This window comes from Aquila chrysaetos (assembly GCF_900496995.4).
Source record: "Aquila chrysaetos chrysaetos chromosome W unlocalized genomic scaffold, bAquChr1.4 W_unloc_3, whole genome shotgun sequence".
NCBI classification, from domain to species: domain Eukaryota; kingdom Metazoa; phylum Chordata; class Aves; order Accipitriformes; family Accipitridae; genus Aquila; species Aquila chrysaetos.
Window position 1 is genome coordinate 2135046 of NW_024470323.1, and position 17928 is coordinate 2152973.

Genomic DNA, 17928 nt, shown 5'->3' on the forward strand with positions numbered 1-17928 from the left:
TTTGCAAACAAGGAAGTAACATGCAAGAAAACACGCTCCGCCCTAAGCTTGTTTCTTCTTTCCCACTTCCTATCTTGAGAACTTGCTGGAATTACAGTTTGGGCAGAAACAACATCCTTCACTGCTCATTTTTAACAACCCTGCTTTTCTATCTGCTGTATCAAGCAATTACATACAAATCTCTTAGGGATATAAAGAAACACATAAGCTACCAGCCTTAAAAAAACCCAGCACAAAAAAAATCCAAAAAATCCTAATCAAACAAAAAACAAACACAACATAACACCACTACCCCCCCACCCAAAAAAAAACCCCAAAACAAACAAAACCAACCCCCACACCTGTCATGGTTTAAGCCCAGCCAGTAACAAAGCACCATGCAGCCGCTCGCTCCCTCACTCACTCACTCCTCCCCCCCTCCTGGCCCCAGTGGAATGAGGAGAAAATATAAAGAAAAGCTTGTGGGTTGAGACAAGGACAGGGAGGGATCACTCACCACTTATGGTCACAGGCAAAAGACAGGCTCAACTTGGGGAAGAAACAAAATCAATTTAATTTACTACAAATCAAATAAAACCCAAGGATACTGAGAAGTAAAACCAAACCTTAGAACACCTTCCCCCCAAGCCCTCCCTCCTTCCCAGCTCAACTCCACTCCCAGTTTTCTCTACCTCCTCCCCCCCAAGCAGCACAGGCAGATGGGGAATGGGGGTTGCGGTCAGTTCTTCACACCTTGTCTCTGCTGCTCCTTCCTCCTCAGGGGGAGGACTCCTCACTCTTCCCCTGCTCCAGCGTGGGGTCCCTCCCACGGGACACAGTCCTTCACAAACTTCTCCAACATGGGTCCTTCCCACGGGCTGCAGTTCTTCAGGCACAGACTGGTCCAGCGTGGGCTTTCCCATGGAGTTACAACCATCTTCGGGGGCATTCACCTGCTCTGGCATGGGGTCCTCCACAGGCCTCAGGTGGGCATCTGCTCCACTGTTCACCTCCATGGGCTGCAGGGGGACAGCCTGCTGTCTCACCACGGGCTACAGGGGCATCCCCTCCTCTGGCGCACCTCCTCCCCCTCCTTCTTCACTGACCTTGGTGTCTGCATAGGTGTTTCTCTCACATTCCAATCTCCTCCCCTATAGTAGGTTCCCCTGAAATACATTATCCCAGAGGTGCTACCACTGTCACTGATTGGGTCGGCCTTGTTCAGAGGCGGGTCCAGCTTGGAGCCAGGGAAGCTTCTAGCATCTTCTCACAGGAGCCACCCCTGTAGCCCCCTCCCCTGCTACCAAAACCCTGCCACACAAACCCAAAACACCACCAAAACCAAACCCCCACTAAAATCCTGTATGCTGTGCACAGGCCTAGATAACAAAGGAGAAAAACATAACACTCTTTTTCCTATACAGTATCCCTATTGATAGCCTCCTTGTTTCAGTTTCAGTCTATGGCATATTTTAATCAAAAGAAAAAAAAAAGGGGGTATGGGGAAACAAACAGTAGTGAAAATGCTGAAAGTATAAGTCAGCAATTGGTATTTAATACTATCCTCAGTAATTAATACAAGAAGTCCTTTTTAACCCCTTAATTCAGGAAAGAAAACAGATTTGAAAAACATAACTACCACATTCTGTTTCATGAGTGTGATATTTTTATTCATCTGACATATGTTGTTTCCTGAACGGATTTAATGTATTTTGGCATTCTAGAACAAAACTGCTCTCAATGTGTTTGGCATTTCATGTACAATGCAGCCAGGAAACTACTCCTTAGACTACGCAGCCATCTGCAGCAGATACCAAAGGTTTTTAAACAAGCAAGCTGCACTGCTGTAAATATGCAGCATTTCAATACACAAGAAAGGTTCTCATCTATTAACTAGACTTTCCATCTAATTGCCTTCAGAAGATTCCTAGTTACTCAATTATTTTGTTTTCTAAATTGCATGGTCCATATATTAAAACAAAACAGCCCCTGATGCCCTGCTTTACATGCACTCCCCCCAAAAAGTAATTGCCAGAATTCCTAGTTAAAAATAAAATCATCAAACAACAGAGGTCAAAAGAACATAGAGGGCCTGAAACAAAGCAAGCAGAGGTTGGGTACATGGGAGAAGAACGAACCACAACCCTCTAGCTAATAACAAAATGGATAAACTGCCCAGAAAAACTGCTGCACCAAATCTAAACAGGTTACACAATTCAGTGTGGTGAGAGGAACACAAGTGGAAACACATTCATAGACCAGAGTTTAAAAAAAGAGGAGTGCACATGGATGTGTGTATTCATTCCCCATTTGGGAATTGTTAGATTTCAAAAAAATATATATATCCTACCAAAAAAACACAAGTAAAGATGCATCCTGACACAATACACTACATAGTGCCCTAATAAAAGTTACTACTTACATAAACAGCATACACAACTGGACTTCCATTTTACTTTAGAATACTTCCCCCTTAAAGAAGACTTCTGTCTGTCTTATAAGTGTTACCCACCTCAACAAGCTAGTTTGTTTTTTGCTTTTGCATTTGTTTAGTATAAAATGCAGTACTACAAACAGTAAGCTTTTATTTACAATACAGCTTTAAAAAGAGTTTTCCTTTAATACACCTTTTTCACTGCTACAATGAGTAGCCACTATTTTTGTAAAGAGCAAAAGTTCAAAAAAAAAAAAAAATCAGTATTTTCCAGATTAAGCATCATCTCCCTCTAGTTTATACAATAATTATGACACATATTAGCTCAATATTATTATCAGCAGTTTTAAGTCACCATCCTGGCCAAATAAAGGAATCCCTGAACTGTACCTTTGTCTATTTTGTCTTCTGCATTCATTTTACAACTGATACATAATTCCAGATCCATCCCAATTAGTAGCTCACAATTGTGATGCACAAGAATTAATCTTCTTCGCCTGAACTGTGGTTCTAACTACAAGACTCTTCACATCTCCCATGTGGCTAAGCACCATTATTCTTGTCCTCCATTTACTCAGCTTTGCTCTCACAATGCGCCAACTTATTATCTCCTTTTACTCCCAACACTGTAATGAAGCATTTAAGCTAATATTTTTTGCACTAAATTATTTTTCTCTTCACTTAGTGTTGTGTTTCTCTATGCCAACAGATGATGATTAAAGAAAAAAAGAAGAGATGTTATGTTATTTTTATTTTACTACATCAGACGTTTTGGAGATCAGATAAGCAACTGTTACAACAAAATTAACAGAAGGATATTCTTGAATGGTTTCCAAAGTATTTTTGCCTCTTCAGATAGCTTACTGCTTACAATAAAAAAAATAAGAATTACTTGGAATTCAGACAATTATATTGAAGCACAGTTTCTCTTAAAGCACTGTTATCAACATAGATAATAATTCACTATCTATAGTCAAAAACAGTTTTTCACCTGACAGGAGGTTTAAGTAGAACTAAGATTCTTCCTTCCCATCACAGTGCAAGTTATAGCCTCAAAACTGAATTCAAAGTTGATTTAATAACTTGGCTTAAAGTGTTACTTCAGACATCCTGTGCTTTCTAGCAGGAAATGCTATTAACGTCAGCCTCTTTCTCAGAATAGGGAAACTGAACTGAATAGCACAATGTAGGAATTTCAGAAAATTTCATAAATGTGATTTCAAATAATTTTAATTGTCCAGTGGGTACTTCCCTTCAGACTTTTAAAAGATTAAAAAAAAGTTAATACAAGTTTGGGGAAAATGAGTAACATTCTGATTTTGGGTGAAAGTTATTCCTCTATAGATATTTCATACTCTGAAGCTGAAATTTAAAACATTGTCAAGATTTAACACAAATGGAATGATGGGTGATCTATGAAACTAAAATGAGCAAATATATACTTGAATTCAGTGGAAACATGCAGGGACTCACTCCATCTGGGACAGACAAAAGAGGGGGAGCACTGTTTTTAAAAGTTTAAGGAACAACTTGTTGGTTCTTGACAAGTTGTTTTATGTAGAGGGAAGAACGAAGCAAAAAAAAGAGGACAAGAAAAAAAGTAGTGATTAAAGATTTATTTCTCTCCCATCCCATAACACTTCCTTTTAACCTGCTCCATCAGCAGGGCCATAATCTTTCCCTTGAGGTGTCACAGACTGCTGCAAAACCAATTCAGTAACACTAATGTCATGAAAGACTACAGGACATTTGAAATCTTGACAATACCTCTCCCACAGATTTCTCACAGGAAAATACCACAGAAAAGTTTGCTCCACTGCTTTTCTCTAGCAAGAGCAGCATTTCAAAAAGCACACAGGAATACCATGATCCTCAGCACTTCTGCTTTACTTCAGTAAAGCAAGACAAAATAAATGCTCCTTGAAAAATAGAGGAGCTCACCCAGATAAATACAAATGGAAGAGTAAATTATTCTCATTTAAGTCTATTAAAATCTATTTTAAGTCTATCTTGCTTTTCTAGTATTTGTATTGTTTACTTTTTTTATTTATTTAGATGAAACCTCTGGTACTGGAACCAAAGCATTAAAGTCTAGATTAAGAATAACACACAGGAAGTACAAGGTTTTCTAATAGCCACAGAAAGCTCCCTCCCCCACTAAACATCATTCAGAAAAAAGTATCCTAAAAGACAAGACAAATAAGATGCACTATAGTTAAACAATAGTATAGTAAAATTATAAAGCTCCGATAGTTTCTCCTATATTAACATTTCTGATCTTATCCATCATAAGCAGAGCCAGATGGCTTGCCAAATTCAGAGTTCCAATTGATTTCCCCTTCCTGTCACATTCCCAGAAAGGATAGAAACTCGCAGGTTTAACCATCTTTTTCTCCTCTTCCTACTTAGAGTTGAGTCTTTAATTTTTACCTTGTTTTTAATAGTTTTCCAACACCCATCTGTGAACCAACAAAAGTGACCTTAAAGTAAAATTCTAGGTTTGTTCCAAATATTATTTTCTAGCATTCTTCACTCAATTTCCTCTGACTGTAATTCCTCCCCAAACAGAGATCTACTAAAGAATTCATGAACATTCTGCATTACTTCCAATAAATCATCTGGTATAAGTTTACTAAAGCATAACTGAAATAAATGGTATAGAGGCTGGATAGCTATGAATCAGAAAAATGTGAACTTTTGAATTTTCTTCCTCAGTGATGAACTTTACTGCCAACCTAAAAAAAAAAAAATATATATATAAAGCACCTCAGAATTTAAATGACCTGCAGCTCCAGGGTTAACACCACATATGATTATGTGACCAGAAGTAACCCAAAATGACTATGTTCTCCTAAAAGGAGCTAACTACCAAGCTGACATTCCAGGTTGCCACAGATTAATTTGCCACAGCAAGCAAGTGTACCAGCAGCAGGCTATCGGTGCACATGAACAGCTGTCTGCACATCCATCTCCTCCTTCAAGTACACCTACCAAAGTGGAAACTAAGTAAATTCAACACCTGCATGTAATACTCTGTAGCATAAGCATGGAAAGCAAGTATTTAAAGAGCATTTAAATCATAAAAGACTTAGACTGCCATACTTTTCAGTCTACTTTTACCAAAAATACAGGCCTCAACCTTGTAAATGCTTCTACAGCCAAGCTTTTTGTTTGTTTTAACTACAAGCATGCATAAGCACATACAGATTATTAAACATAGCATTTCCCCAGAGGAAAAATTTACATTAGTATCATTATTTAAATATAAAAGTTCTCTGATATCCAGTTTCAAATATAAACCTCCATCCTATCTTCAGGGTTAACTGTAAGTAAAGACAGAAGACCTGCAGTAATTTGATCAAATTGCTGACAATTGGGTTCATCTTCTAAACTACCATTTCTCCCCTCAAGGAGATTAATTCCAGGATGACTACAGTCACATGTGGGGGAAAAAAGCAGCAGTTCTCAAAAAGTTTCTTTACAGCCTACCAGAAGTCTTCCAGAAAAGCCTGGAAACACTTTCCACCATCCAAACACTTAAAATGACATCCATAGTAATTTTGGATGACTGAACCTGTGACTGATGTTCACAGGCATCTGTCATTGCATTTCAGACATTTGTTTAGATGTACTGATACAGCTCAAAGCATCTATGCCCTCTCCTCTCCTTTTTAGGAGGCTTTGGAAGTTTTAGAAGATATGTACTGAAAAACTCCAAGGACAAGGAGGGCAAGGAAGGCTGAAGAAGTAATTTCTGCAACTGTACTGAACTTAGACCCCATATTAGGGGACAGAGGACTATGGAAGAACATGAAACTTTTCTTCCAGAACTGTCTGGGAAGACAGAGCCACCCGCACCACCCCCACCGGTGCTACAGGAACTTCCCATGCCAACTAGAGCTGAAACCTGATGAGAAGGTTCCAAAGGCAGCAGTAAAACTCAAAGCACAGTACTTCAGACACCAAGACAGATACTCTTTTTCAACCATCCTTCTGCAGCTACCTTTAAAAAACTAACAGAACTTCAAATACTTTTAATTCAGTTATTAACATTGGAGCTTTCCCCACCAAGGAGAATAAACCCCAGGCCACTTCAGAGGGAGATACCATCCATTCCAAATTAAAAGTTGCATTAGAAATGTTTCATTTCAAGTATTTATAACTTTTAGTAAGACTTCAAACCACTTCAGAGCTCCTTTACTCTTAAAGCTAGCCCCAGACAACTGCCACAAGAAGTAGCCACTGAGCACTAAGAGCTCACAGGAAGACAACTACACCCCAAGCATCTACTTCAGAAGTGCAATTTTAAGTTCAAGAGAACACAAAGCTCAACACTTTTAAAACAAGTATTTCCTTCCTAGCTGTTCCTAGAAAGGAAATTCTACTCAAATAGCTGCAGTCTCCTCCACCAGAAGCATGTGATAATCCAGAATAGTCAGATGATTCACTACCTGGACCATTTTTATGTATCTCTGCTCATTCCACCCCAGCCAACTTCATGACAGGGTCTACAAGACATTAAGCACAGCACTGTACATGTTGAGCTATACAAACTTGGAGAATTCAGTGTGCTTAGAAGACTTTTGTGTTTGGAAAGGGAGCTCATGTACCCAGTGAATTCTGAACTGATCACTCTGAGGATACTGATTTGCAGTTTCTTCCAGTTATTCTCACAATGTGCATCTAAAGAGAATCGGAAAGAATGTTTGCTTTTAACAGTTGTTTTACTTTGCATATATAACATAGCTTTATGCTTGCAGAATTCAATTATACAAAAGCATGAAACAAAAGTTTGAGAAACCATAGTACTATTTACAAGATTCAAGGGTATATAATATTGGATATTTTAAAATTGAGAAACTATGAAAAAAGTTGTGCATTTTGGAATCACTTACCATCTTTCTGGTAGCTTTGCTCTTACAGGGACAGAAGTTGTCTTTACTATCATAAGTAATCTTTAGGGTCTAGACTGTGCCTAATCATTGGACAGATACAGAACAGAGGAAGGCACAAAGCATTCCCCTGCCACCTTTAATCAACAAAGTTATGTAAAAGACTTGTTACCTAACGTTTTCTTGGCCATGCCAAAAAAATGGGACAGAAGAGTATGGCCATCCCATTCATTAACTACTGAAGTGGATTAAGAGGGGAGGAGAGTACACAATATCTTATCTAACAAGATTCAGCCTTTGAACACAAGAAGCTCCAGAGGCTTGGTTACCTTCTGACATTATTACAACTTCCAGGACAGCCACAGCAGCCAAGACAGTTCATATTGTCCTCAGACTCTGCTTAATCATCACCCCTTGTTCCTATGTATAATGATCACTTAGTATCAAGCATCTACAAATTAGTTCTGGATACAGAAAGAACTAATCTACTTTTCAACTTAAACTACCCTAGGGAAGCTAGTCACAACGCTTATATGTTCTCCAACATAAGTATACTTCAGTTTGGTTTCATTTAGACCAAATGAAGAGGTTTGCTTAGCGTTATTTCTCAATCATGAAAAGTCACAATGTATTTTTAAAGGTGGAAGGTGCAATTTAGTGTTGAAATATCATGCTCCTGTATCACCTTCAGGGGAAGTACAGGTAGAACTAAAGAAAGAGTAATAAGCCAAATGCCTGTATTGAAGTTTAAGCATCATAGAAACAAGTATCTTAAAAAGAACTGGTAACTAATGAGGAAGAGCAGCAGAAAAAGCAAATTTATCCCAATTACTATACAATAAAAACACTACCAATTCCAATATAACAATATTTGCTTTTTCCATTTTTCTTACACAGGCAGAAGATGAGATTTATAAATCTCTCCTAAATCAGCATTCTTGCTCTCAAAACTTAACATTTATAAAGTTTTACTCGCAATACATGAACACTGTATTCTTAATTAGAAATTAAGGCAATATATTTCAGTAATCTTTTTACAACAAAAAAATCCTTCAAAAAACCCCACACCCATCTTGTCATTAGAACAGTCAAGTTTCTGTATCACCTGTCCCCTTATAATCTTAAACTCAGTAGAATTGCTTAACAATTAATTATTACTGAAGTATCCTAGGCGGTGTTATTTAGGCCCACTAATTTTTACTGATATTTACTCAGCAGGAGATAGTGTGCCAGCTGTGCTGATACAGCAGGCTCTGCATGCCACCTTCACAGTTGGAAACTGCAGTGGCACACTGCAGCTGCTCCCCAAGAGATGAAAAGAACTATAGGGATTACGGTAAATCCATGTTTGAAGCTTTGACAAGCTCCCACCCTGCCAAAAAAAGTATTTCTTGTCCAGAACTAGACCAGAGTCTGCCATGCAAGTAGCCACAGAACTGTTCACAAGTTACCCACAACACTAAAGTTCCTAACACTAAGTTCCAAAGACACTAAGCTAGCAATTTAATGTTACCACAAATATTGCACTTTTTAAATGTGAAAAACTTATTAAGTTATTTATTGACTATTTACTACATAAACTGATAAACATGTTACCTTTAATGTTTTCATTCTGATGTAAAAAATGTCTGACATTGTTTTACTTAAAAGTTGACAAAGATAAAATAGGGATGTTTCTAAACCCTCATTTTCTAGATAATTCACGCTTAACTACCTATATCAACTGTCACCATCAACATCTGCACGCTCACATAGGGATACAACCTACTGTTTTCGAATCCATAAGAGTAGCTTTTCTGTCAACTCAACTAGTCACTTGTTCAGAAAAGGTTAGATTTGTAATTCCTCTATGCAGAGTAAATGTCAGACGCTCCTTTAGCAAATCAAGTTATTCCATAGGGAGAATCTACTGAAAAGATGACATAACAAACATTTGATCTTTACATAACATTTTCCCTAGGAGATTTTCCTTTTTACTTGGGAGCAGGAAGGACAAAAACAAAATGAGAAAACAAAATGGACAGCCAATGATTTATTACACTCCAACAGGAAAGCTCAGTTGAATTTGATTCCATCCCCTTCTATTTCTAGAACTGTATTGGGTTTGCATGTGTCCTGTTTTCAGCTGGGATAGACTTAATTTTCTTCCTAGTAGCTGGTACAGTGCTATGTTTTTGAGTTAGGTATGAGAAGAATGTTAATAACACTGATGCTTTCAGTTGTTGCTAAGTAATATTTAGTCTCAAGTCAAGGATTTTTCAGCTTCTCATGCCCAGCCAGCAAGAAAGCTGGAGGGGCACAAGAAGTTGGCACAGGACACAGCCAGGGCACCTGACCCAAACTGGCCAACAGGGTATTCCATACCATGTGACGTCCCATCTAGTATATAAACTGGGGGGAGTAGGGGTGGGGGGATCACCGCTCAGGGATTAACTGGGCATTGGTCAGCGGGTGGTGAGCAATTGCACTGTGCATCATTTGTACATTCCAATCCTTTTATTATTACTATTGTCATTTTATTAGTGTTATCATTATCAGTTTCTTCTTTTCTGTTCTATTAAACCGTTCTCATCTCAACCCACGAGTTTTGCTTATTTTCCCGATTTTCTCCCCCTTCCCACTGGGTCGGGGGGAAGTGAGTGAGCAGCTGCGTGGTGCTTAGTTGCTGACTGGGGTTAAACCGTGACAGCGTGGCAAAATTTTGGTAGCAGGGGGAGCTACAGGGGTGGCTTCTGTGAGAAGCTGCTAGAAGCTTCCCCCATGTCCGACAGAGCCAATGCCAGCTGGCTCCAAGACAGACCTGCTGCTGGCCAAGGCCAAGCCAATCAGCAACAGTGGTAGTGCCTCTGTGATCAACATATTTAAGAAGGGGAAAAAGTTACCACGCAACAGAAACTGCAACTGGAAGAGAGGAATAGGAATATGCGAGAGAAACAACTCTGCAGACACCAAGGTCAGTGAAGAAGGAGGGGGAGGAGGTGATCCAGGTGCCAGAGCAGAGATTCCCCTGCAGCCTGTGGTGAAGACCATGGTGAGGCAGGCTGTCCCCCCTGCAGCCCACAGAAGTCCATGGTGGAGCAGATATCCACCTGCAGCCTGTGGAGGACCCCATGCCAGAGCAGGTGGATGCCCAAAGGAGGCTGTGACCCCATGGGAAGCCTGTGCTGGAGCAGGCTCCTGGCAGGACCTGTGGACCCATGGAGAGAGAGGAGCCCACATTGGAACAGATTTGCTGACAGGACTTGTGACCTTGTGGGGGACCCACGCTGGAGCAGTGTGCTCCTGAAGGACTGCACTCCATGGAAGAGACCCATGCTGGAGCAGTTCATGAAGAACTGTAGCCCGTGGGAAGGACTCACATTGGAGAAGTTTGTGGAGGACTGTGTCCCGTGGGAGGGACCCCATGCTGGAGCAGGGGAAGAGTGTGAGGAGTCCTCCTCCTGAAGAGGAAGGAGCAGCAGAGACAATGTGTGATGAACTGACCGCAACCCCCATTCCCCATCTGCCCGTGCCATTGGGGGGGGGGGAGGTAGAAAATTCAGGAATGAAGCTGTGCCCGAGAAGAAGGGAGGGGTGGAGGGAAGGTGTTTTAAGATTTTATTTTATTTCTCATTATCCTACTCTTGATTGGATTGGTAATGAATTAAATTAGTTTACCCCAAGTCAAATCTGTTTTGCCCATGATGGTAATTGGTGAGTGATCTCTCCCTGTCCTTATCTCAACCCACGAGCTTTTCTTTATATTTTCTCTCCCCTGTCCAGCTGAGGAGGGGGAGTGATAGAGCAGCTTTGGTGGGCACCTGGTGTCCAGCCAGGGTCAACCCACCACAAGAACCTACGCTAACATGCTACCTTTAACATATGTTACATATGTGCAAGCCTTCCCGTACCCTTGATGTTCCAAGCATGGTGCTCTGTGCCTAGGACCACAAACAAATTCCACTGAGGACAAATCACAACACTGTTTTCTTACACCACCAGCTTAATACACTAGGCAACTTTCAATCAATAGCACTTTCTCCATGGAGTCCCCTAATCAATTCTATATGAATGTGATGTGCAAATGGATACCCTATTGAGCACTACATTTCTACCAAACATTATCCACTGGGCAGCTTATTCATAAGACAAATCTATTCATATTTATACTAATATGATAATCATATTCCATAGTATGCCATATGCTGTAACTTCTAGCTCTTTGATCGCAAGCATACCTACTTAAAATTACCAATGTTTACATGAGTTTAATTTAATTCATGAGCAAGGAACAGCCAGGTCAAAAGAATGTTTCCCCAAGCAATCGACACGTACCTATGAAAGTGTTATTTCAAACAACATGAGCTACCATATGTGTACTTAAATCATTTTATTCCTAATATGAATATCAATGTCAGCCTGATTTTTAGTTGAGACTGCTGATCTCAAGAAAGAATACACTCCTTCATAACTCCTAAACTATGTTAATGACATGAATGGTATTCTACGATATAACCATTAGCTGTAAAAGCAGTACTGAATTACACTTTCATCATTAAAAATGGCCTTATCCATAGCTACCATGGTGACAAAACACTGATGTAAAAAGTTGTGGCTCCACTACAAGGATCTATTCTTCTACACATTGAAAAATATCAAGTGCATCATGAGAAACACAAAAGGTCTGAAAAGAAACAAAAGATTGCATCCATTAAGAACATTTAGTTTACAACTAAATTTGTCATGCATTGCTACAATTCCCCCCCCAAGAATCTCAAGTCATTAGGACTGAAACACTGCTTTGGAAAGTGATCATTCTTTGTAAAAAGATTACTCTATTTAGACTTCATTGCTTTTCTGCCAAGCATCAGCCATATAAGGAAACCAAAGTTCACTGCCATTTATTTTGTTCAGCCCTTTCAGATGCCTACTAAGAATAACCTTTATTGCTGCCTGGAAAGGTAAGTCTATAAATTGTAAGCTAAATCATTTACTTGTTATCAGCCACAGAAGACACTTTAGGTCAGTTAAATGTTAACATTTTTCCTCACACTATATCAAACAGCTGGAGCTGGATTAATAACTTTTTCCTCATACACTATGTTACTTGATGCTGTTAAAGAACTACATACATAGGAGTGTTAAAAATTTTTGCATAAAATTACTTTGTCCACGTCTCTCAAATACCAATACATCTCAGACACTTGAGAGACTGAAGCACGCACATCCTATCTGACCAACATGCTGCTTTTCAGTTTGTCAAACAGGAACAAAAATTTAAATAAGCTAGCACAGAGCTATGGCTTCTGGCTCATTTTGAATGTTCACAATATGAGAAATTCCTTGCCTTCACAAAAGAACTAACCAATAATTGCCTCTGAGGCATGTGAAATGAGTCTGTGGTAAGCAATACTGCTTTCACTACATGCAACTAGTTAGTTGGCATAACATAACAAGCACCAGCAGTACAAAACCTTACACCAAAACTTCGCATTTAGTTTCCCCTCCAACGGCTTCAAGCAGAACTCCTTTAAAAAAAAAGGATAAAGGAGAAAGTGGTCACCAAAACCAAACAAGGCTACCTTAACTCAGAGGTTCAACTACATATACTTTTAATAAGTCAGACCACTAGCTAGCTTTTTTTTTTTTAAACGGAGATTTTTAAGATAAACTTGTACAAGGATCAAAATACAATACAGACCTCTCCTATACAAGCTGAAGAAAAATACGCAGTCCAACTCATCATCTTGAGGACAGAGAGGGGGCAGAGGGAAGGAAGAGGTGGTGGCAGCAGTCGAAGGGAAAAATTGCAACATTTACAGAGGACTACGAGGGCACATTTTTATAAATAAATTTAACAGCTATTTTGAAGACGACCGGCTAAACACTGACCGATATTCCAGAAAACAAGATGAAAGACAAAAAAGAAACGGCAGATACAGGGAGCACCAAGCCTCAAGATCTTTCGATTAAATAAAAAAATTACCTCCTTTAGAACTTTCTTATTTCCTGAGAACTTAATTCTACTTGCAGGATTAGCAATCGTTTCGAAGGGAAGGAGCTGAAGCAGCACAGTCACAGAGTCGAGCAGTTTCAGTTCAATACGAACAAAGAAACTTCTGCGCCCGAGGAGCTTAAAAACTTTCGATCTCCCCAGATTCTTTCTTCAACCTCCACGATTACGTCCATACAAACGGCATTTCGGCCAAGAGGGGGAGAAACACAAAGGACAGCTAAACTACGCAAGGCAGAAAACACAGGAAAATAAAGGCCAAAAACAGGATATCAAAATGAAGCGTGAACTCCTTCCTTTTTCCCCACCCCCTTCAGCAGAGGAAGGATTTTTCGGTTGTTGTTGCTGCTGCTCCCCAAGCCTTTCCCATTTAATCTACCTTGTCTGTCGGGCGCCTAAACCAGATCCAGCAGGCAGGAGTTTCTTTCGACCCCAAGGAAATATATTAAATCCAGTCGAGTTTTCTTCTCGTTAAGGGGGAAGAGGAGGGGGGGAAATACGCAACAGCTTTGGACGAGGACGGGGGCATTTGCGGAGCGTGCGACATGCGTGTGCACTGGGAGAGGACGTCAGCGGAGCCGGGCTCCTCCCGACCCCTGCCACCGGCGGCGCCGGAGCCTGCCCCGCGACCGCCCGACAGAAACGATGCCCGGCGGCGAGACCGCAGTGCCCCCCACCACCCCTCGCCTGCCTGCCTCCCCAGCGCGCTCAGCGCCGCCACTCCGCCCCCAACCCCTCACCCCGAGCCGCGCTGCCCGAGAGCGGCGGCCGCCGCCAGCACGAGGGGAACGGAAGAGCCTCCTGCCTCACCTGCCCGGCCGCCGCCAGCACGAGGGGAACGGAAGAGCCTCCTGCCTCACCTGCCCACCCGCCCGCCGCTAGCCTCTCTCCCCGCCTCCTTTCGCACACTTCCCCCTTCTCCCTCCGATTCAGCCTCCCACCACCCTCCCCGGCCTCAGCGGGGACCCAGGGAGGCAGCAGAGCTATGAAGTAGAGAGAAATACCCTAAGGGAGACGGAACAGGGACGGTAAGAAGACGCCGTGCACTGCCGCCCAGGCTAGGGTAGATATCGCAGCGGCGGGAGGGGGCGGAACGGGAGCGGGCAGACGCGACGCTCACGCCCCCACTGGTCGCGACGAAAGGAGGAAGAGAATAAGCAAGTACAAACGTCACCACCAAACCCCACTAGCCCACCCTCTCCCCACACTAATGTGGGGCTGAGCCGCGACGCAGGCAATCCCGAGCCAGGGGCGTCGTGAGGGACGGGCCGCCGCAGCCAATGGCGCTCAGCGGGGGGCGGGAGCGCGAGCGCGCTGTGGAGGAATGGGGCGAGGTGGAGGCTGAGGGCGTTGGCGCGGGGGTCAGGGGCCGGGGGGCAAAGGGCAGGGACGGGGCGGGGGCGCGGTTGTGAGCGGGGGGGGGGGGGGGGGGAGAACTAATAGGGAGAGGTGGGAGTAGCGGGAGTGGCGCGCTGTAGAGGGGATGTGTCCTGAGGCTGCGCAAGGGGCCTTCCTGCCTTTGCCTGACGTGCGGGCCGGGGACTGGGATGGGGCCGGGCCGCAACGCAGCGGGTGCCTGCAGGGGTCCTTCCTGGTCCAGTAACCACACGGGACTGAGGGACCCCTGCTCTAGGGTACAGGTGTTGCTGGTTTCCCCCCGCGTTTTTGGCATAGTTTGTCTTTTGCATGTCTTACGTTCATGGCCATCCCAGCAGCTGCCACTCCATTGCGGCTCACTCTCCCTAACTTTCAGTTACCAGGAATTGGGAGAACAAACGCATCTGGGAAAAAAACCTAACCACCTCCACTCAAACACGATGTTTGAATAGGTTATATTAAACTTTGATACAAACAACAGTTAAAGTAAAGCCACATAAATACTCACACTGTTTCATGTAAATCCCAGAATACAGTTGTATTTTTGTCTTCAAATATTTCAACCTCCTCAGTACATTATGTTATTGAAAATGCTGTTAACTGTAACATAGTAATGTACAAATATGTTTGAAAAGCAGCCAATGGGTTTATTGTAGGTCACATGACTTCAATATTCATGTTTGTTAGATCTCAACAGTATGTTGATGGAACTGTTTTTCTGTTTAATTTCCTTGTTTGTTTGAAATAGGTATTTGATAACCTATTCTGTATGCAATATGCCGTTTTAACAGTCCTGGACCCTGAAGTTCTGCTCAGCCACAAAACAGCACACAAAGCTGACAGCAGGGTGGATTTGCACATGCTGCTCACCATCTGCTCCTTAATTGTGTTCTGCAGAGACCATGTCTAAGGACAGAGGTAGTGTCATTTTCATGCCCATTTAATCCCTGACTTCTCTACTGGGACTGTCAGCAACTAACCTGGGATCATGTTTTATTACGATAATCTGTTTACTGAGAAATGGACAAAATGCTAAAAAATGCCATTTTATATGAGCCACTGAACACAAAATGGTATGTCAGGTTAGTATCAACCTGCCCCTGATTTTAGCATACAACTAGAAGTGAAAAGTCCTTTAAACCCTCACCAGTCCCTGAAAGTAACTCCAATTGATATTTCCTGTTCAGGATCATTAGTTGCTTTGTTAAGTTTCTTATGAGGCTTTGGATGAAGATGGTTTAATCTTAAGCAACAAAACATACAGTTCATCACATTTATAGAAGTCCACTATGTTTAACAATACTGTTATTTATTTAAAACTTCTTGTCTGTGTATGGGCATTGTATGTTCGAGTATCCCATTTGTATCCAGATATAGAAAATAAGCATGCATTTCTACTAGGGTAATAATATTTGCTTATTGTTTCTTTACTTTTCTACGAATCCTCATCTTTACAGAGCATACAGTCCTCTTTGGGGACTACATCTATGCCTAAATTTAAATAATTAAACTAAATTAAATATAACGATCAGAGTTTGTAAAAAATAAAATTATATACATATATATTTTTCCCAAAACATTAAATCACCTCCATTTTTTCTTGTTCAGATAAGCCATTTTCTTCAAATGACTCACCTTTGGACTAAGGCCAAGTATGAGAACTTCAGCCCCTCAAGTTAAAAGCACTGACAACAGATTTAGAATTTCTCACTATAGTGCACTACACTGGTGCTATAATAAAATTCCTAATATTTTATCTCATGAGAACAGTTGATCATTCCTGTCTAATACACAATAATGTATCTTTATCATAATTAATATGAATGCCTCTGTAACTGATGTCCTCCATCATGAACTCTTCAAGGCATCTGTTTTATGCATCAATCATCATAACTTTTTTAATGTGAAAATGTTTACTGCAAATTGCTAAATACATTTATTAATGCAGCAGGGAAATCGATAGGTGTGGGAAATTTATAGCAACTGTTTGTTAAAGAATTTTCAAACGTGGGTTTCTCTAGGTTTGCTTTATTAACAACTCAGAGTTGGGCCACCACCGCAGCGAATGGCCAAACTCTGAGTTGTTAATAAAGCAAACCTAGAGAAACCCTCTGATGGGTTGACTCTGGCTGGTTGCCAGGTGCCCACCAAAGCCATTCTATCACTCCCCCTCCTCAGCTGGACAGGGGAGAGAAAATATAACAAAGGGCTTGTGGGTCGAGATAAGGACAGGAGAGATCACTCACCAATTCCACCCCCCATTGCTCTCAATGTAGTTTTCAGCAGTCCATTGTATCGTTCGATTTTTCCGGAGGCTGGTGCGTGATAAGGGATGTGATATACCCACTCAATGCCATGTTCTTTGGCCCAGGTGTCTATGAGGTTGTTTCGGAAGTGAGTCCCGCTGTCTGACTCGATTCTTTCTGGGGTGCCGTGTCACCATAAAACTTGTTCTTCAAGGCCCAGGATAGTGTTCCGGGCAGTGGCATGGGGCACAGGATATGTTTCCAGCCATCCAGTGGTTGATTCCACCATTGTAAGCACATGGCACTTGCCTTGGCGGGTTCGTGGGAGTGTGATATAGTCAATCTGCCAGGCCTCCCCCTGTTTATATTTCAGCCATCGCCCTCCATACCACAGGGGTTTTAGCCCCTTGGCTTGCTTAATTGCAGCACATGTTTCACATTCATGGATAACCTGTGCAATAGTGTCCATGGTCAAGTCCACCCCTCGATCATGAGCCCATCTATATGTTGCATCTCTTCCCTGATGGCCTGAGGTATCATGGGCCCACTGAGCCATAAATAGCTCACCCCTACGTTGCCAGTCCAGGTCCACCTGAGCCACTTCAATCTTGGCAGCCTGATCCACCTGCTGGTTGTTTTGATGTTCTTCAGTGGCCCAACTCTTGGGTATATGAGCATCTACGTGACATACTTTTACCACTAGCTTCTCTATCCGAACAGCAATATCTTGCCACAGTGCGGCAGCCCAGATGAGTTTACCTCTGCGCTGCCAGTTGCTCTGCTTCCATTGCTGTAACCACCCCCACAGGGCATTTGCCACCATCCATGAGTCAGTATAGAGATAGAGCACTGGCCACTTTTCTCTTTCAGCAATATCTAATGCCTGCTGGATGGCTTTCACCTCTGCAAACTGACTCGATTCACCTTCTCCTTCAGCAGTTTCTGCGACTAGTCGTGTAGGACTCCATACAGCAGCCTTCTACCTCCGATGCTTTCCCACAATGCGAC

At 42.0% G+C, this 17928-nt stretch overlaps 1 protein-coding gene and 2 long non-coding RNA genes across 8 annotated transcripts in view; 2 read left to right on the forward strand and 1 right to left on the reverse strand.

Moving 5' to 3' along the window:
* The window catches only part of LOC121232390 (erbin-like), a 138526-nt gene extending 124118 nt beyond the window's left edge, over window positions 1-14408 (reverse strand). For 3 of the 6 annotated variants that reach the window (XM_041121562.1, XM_041121561.1, XM_041121559.1), the window contains exon 1: window positions 13271-14108. The gene's annotated coding sequence lies outside the window, so the exon portion shown is untranslated. Of the gene's footprint in view, window positions 1-13270; window positions 14109-14301 lie in introns of those variants that run through there. The other 3 variants (XM_041121558.1, XM_041121557.1, XM_041121560.1) reach the window with 3 other exon arrangements.
* On the forward strand, window positions 1816-11069 carry LOC121233019. The gene is made up of 3 exons (XR_005931822.1): window positions 1816-1825; window positions 10272-10283; window positions 10835-11069. It is a non-coding gene; the product is annotated as an uncharacterized LOC121233019 (long non-coding RNA).
* Window positions 14409-14568: 160 nt separating the features above from the next.
* LOC121233018 lies at window positions 14569-16679 on the forward strand. The gene is made up of 3 exons (XR_005931821.1): window positions 14569-14631; window positions 15423-15592; window positions 16283-16679. It is a non-coding gene; the product is annotated as an uncharacterized LOC121233018 (long non-coding RNA).
* Window positions 16680-17928: the final 1249 nt, after the last annotated feature.